Below are 4321 nucleotides of genomic sequence, written 5' to 3' on the forward strand. Positions count from 1 at the left end.
ATTTTTAAACTGTGTGTCATAAATCAACATCTCAGAAAAATGTTATGTGGTTTTAAATCAAAATATGAATTTCTGTTACGAAACAGGACGATGATTTCATAGATGTCCTCATATGAGGACACCGGGACTAAACGCATGTTTATTACGCATTTTGGGAGACACAACGAATATTACACTTCTTTTTTCATTACATGTTGCCCCAGAAACACATTAATATGCAAATTAGATTTAGTTTATAGATACATCATATATAATGAGAAAACCTGTTTGTGTCCATTTTACACACATTTTGCATGAAGAAAAATGGTATATCAAATCATTCTGTTATAACATAGTTGAGAATTATCTTTATACAAAGTTTGGTAAAAAAAATCCTGAAAACTAAAAATGTATTTTTTTTGCCTATGCATGTTCATTCATGTTTTTTCATTTTTTAAAAGAAATTGAGTCCAGATGTCCTCTACCAAGGACGTAGCATAACTTATGAATGAACTTTTTTTTTTTTTTACATTTTTTTAATGCTCTAAACAATGACATCAAAACAATAAAAAAAAATTCCTAAGATGTTTTGCCGGGTCTTAAGAGGCTATAGTAGACCTAAGTCTATTGTAAATGTACACAACACTTAGTGAAGAAGAACAACAGTGCTGCTGAGCTTTCTTTCATTAACAGAAGAGATGTGATCTGTATTGTGCAATGAGAGTTAAGCGCACATCCAAGCAACTCAAAACAAACATTGGTTGTGTAACTGAAAAGGACAGTCCTAGAAATGATCCTCATGAGCACAAACTCCCACCTGTGCATCCTACTTGCAAAGTGTTGATTCATGATTTGAACATTCATGATGATTCATCCTGTTTGCAAAAATGCAATGTAATGAAACTTGTCGAATCAGTCAGCAATGATTTATTCACAACCTTATAATTATATACACATGGGCAAAACAAAGTTTAAATGTTAAACAACCTGCTGCCATATAATAAATACCTACTCAGTATAGATGTTTTTAGAGGAGTCTCTTATGGTCACCAAAGCTACATTTATTTATTTAAAAACAGCAATATTATGAAATATTTTTACAATAAAAAATAGCTGTTTTCTATTTTCATGTATTTTAAAAAGTCATTTATTCCTGGGATGGCAAAGCTGAATTTTTAGCAGCCATTGCTCCAGCCTTCAGTGTCACATGATCCTTCAGAAATAATTTTAATATGCTGATTTGGTGCTCAAGAAACATTTCCTATTATTATCAATTTTTAAAACCATTGTGCTGCTGAATATCTGTGTGTAAACCTTGATCAGTTTAATGCACCCTTGCTGAATAGAAGTATTAGTTTCTTTCAAACAGCACAAAAATCTTTCTTCAACCCCATAAACTCCCCAGATATATATATTTTTTCAATGATACAGTAATGAGCTTTGAAAATATATTCCACTAATGCACTCTTAGCCCCCTAAGGAAAGTCAAATCTCATACTGCAGTGCCAGTTCTTGTACAAGCACCATGCGTTGTCATTCCTGTAAACCAGTTGATAACGGTTGAAAGTTGTGTAATTTGCATCTCTCTCTCTCTCCATCTCTGTTTCTCTGTCCAAACACTGTACTGTGTTCCAGACTGCGGGGGCTGGGGACTGAGTGACCATGGTCAATAATGAGTCAATCTGTTGATCAATCAGAAGGGTTCATATGGGATGTGCAAGCAGTGAGAGTCTGTATTCTGCACAGAGAAGCCAGAGATGAAGCTCACACATTCGCTCCTCTGCCTGTTCGTGGTCGTGTCCTCTGCCTTGGTGAGTGATTTCTTCACGCATTTAGTCTCTTATCACTAATCACTAACAAACAGTCAATACATTTCCTTTATTCAATCTTTATTTTAACCTATTTGAATTCTTAAATTATGACCACTAATTAAATATTTATTTTATTTTTCAGTCAGAGGACACAGTCGTGAACCCTAGAGGTGCTCGTCCTATTGAACACGGCTACAAGGCACAAGACACCTGTAAGACAAACGAATGGCCTATGTGTACAGATGATGACTGGGTATGTACTAGTATTTAATTATTATTTAAGTCATAAATATCAAGTCAAGGTTTCATTAAGGACTGAAAATGTAATGCCCACCAGGAAGTTGGCTAAAGATAGCAAATACCCATTTAAATTCTTCAGGGAACCAAATGTCCATCCGGCTGCCGAATTCAAGGCCTCATAGACAAAGCTGACCATGATATCATCAAGAAGATTGAGAAGATTCGTCGTCTCCTGGACGAGGGCCGGAAACTGTATCGCTCCACTGATCAAGTGTCCAAAAACACTTATACTTACCTAAGAGAGCGACTGACCTCTAGCGCCGGTAAGAATTCGCTTCGATTCCGTCCTTGATTTTTGGAAATTTTGATCATTCATGCCAAAGATAAAGTTGATTTGTGGAAGTTCACAGAAGTATTTTCAGAAGACACTATAGAAAATATTTCCTCCTTCCTCTTAGGTAATGATAACAGGTACAGCACCTTGGCTGAACAGTTGAGACAGAGGATTACTGATATCAAGATTAAAATTGACCGTCAACTTCGGTTACTGGACGCTCTGAAGTCGCAGGTCAAAGATCAAGTTGTTGTAATTCAGCGACTTGAGGTGAGCAAAAGATAAAAAAGTGCATTTTATTGTCTAATATTGTATTTTATGAGAAATATATGGAAGCCCTTTGAGAAAAAAAAATTAAAAATATGATTGCAAGAGAAAGTTTAAAATAATTATATAAATCACAATTATGAAAAATAAAGTAACAATTACCTTTTATTTAAAATGATTGGAAACATGTTTCCATGGAAAGTGACATCTTTGTACTTACACCAAATATGCCAACAAAAATGGCATAATATGAAATAGCATAAATATGAAAAATATGAATTGTCACTCTTGTTATTTGTATTTTTAAAGAAATATTTATGTTTATTATTTTTTATAAATGTGTATTATTTATTTCATAAATATTTATTTATTTCTCTCTTCACTGATTTCTTGACATTCTCCCAATATTATCTCTTGGCGTAGGTGGACATTGACATCAAACTACGCACATGCAAGGGCTCTTGCGCCAGCTACAGTGAGTTCTCGGTGGACAGGGAGAGCTATGTGGCTCTGGAGAAGCAAATGGACAATCTGAATGCTTTGCGTGTACAGAGCGTGGAGACCGTCAGTTCCCTGGGAATCATGAAAAGCAGGCCGTTGAAAGACGTGGTTTTACCATCCATATATAAGAGTGGAACGGGCAAAGCTGAGCAGAAGCAGCTCCTCTTCGGAGACGTGGGTCAGATGCAGCTTACTCTGGAGGCGGAAGGTTCCACTGCCGAATCTGCCGCCACTGTTAGCAAGTTCCCCACATCAGGTATGGGCTCAACTTCCTCCTCTTCATCACATACCTCCTCCTCCACCTCCACCATCAAGCAGTGCACCAAGTCACTGCGCAAAGTGATAACGCACACCAAAGAAGGGCCCGTGGAGAAGATTGAGGTTTCGGCAAGTGGGCCCGGGTGTGAAGATTTAGGAAAACTTGGTGGGGATGAAAAGTCCATCACTACTCTCTCTCATGGCACCGATGACCTAGGTGGCTTCGGTGGAGGTTTCTTCACGGGGCTTGGCACTGATACCCAAAGATTATCCTCATCCTCAACCTCCTCGAAAACAGTTGTGTCAGATGGAAGCAAAAGTTACTCAAAGACCACCCTCTCTAGCGACCCAAATTTTGGGGATGACTTTGGTGCGTTCATGCGTGGCGACGTGGAAGAAGATCTACCCGACATCCACGCACGAAGTGTGAAATCACGCGACGAGCGCAAGGCTGCCTTTGTTGGTGGAGGTACACTTGAATGAAACTCTTAACTCGAGCAGCATACACAAGTGAACCATTAGCAAAAGTAATTCTCTTGATAACTCAAGCAAGAGTTTGTTTAGAGCTTCTTGGAAACATGTGGTGTGGTGTAATGGACTAAACTAATATCCAAGTAATTACAAATAACATGTCACATTTAATTGCACTCAAATGCTCATCTAGAAACAATGATGCAGAACAACGTAATTAGGTCCGAAATGATTTATTTGGATCTCTGGAACGAATGCAGCTCTGCCCTAATCAGCAGGTGTGTAATCTTCTTTCAGATTGCGCTGAAATCCTGCAGAAGCATGCGAATGGCGGTCAGAGCGGCCTGTTCAAAAAAAAGCTGGCCAGGTTGGAAGAGGTAGAGGTTTACTGTGACCAGGGCACTGGGTTGGGGGGCTAGACTCTGGTTCAGCAGAGGGAGGATGGGGCTGTTAACTTCAA

At 38.3% G+C, this 4321-nt stretch overlaps 1 pseudogene; it reads left to right on the forward strand.

Annotated features, from left to right (window-relative positions):
- The first annotated feature begins 1670 nt into the window (after window positions 1-1670).
- The window catches only part of LOC107665970 (fibrinogen alpha chain-like), a 3358-nt pseudogene continuing 707 nt past the window's right edge, over window positions 1671-4321 (forward strand).

This window comes from Sinocyclocheilus anshuiensis, unplaced genomic scaffold, assembly GCF_001515605.1.
Source record: "Sinocyclocheilus anshuiensis isolate Anshui unplaced genomic scaffold, SAMN03320099.WGS_v1.1 scaffold775, whole genome shotgun sequence".
In the NCBI taxonomy this organism is placed as follows: domain Eukaryota; kingdom Metazoa; phylum Chordata; class Actinopteri; order Cypriniformes; family Cyprinidae; genus Sinocyclocheilus; species Sinocyclocheilus anshuiensis.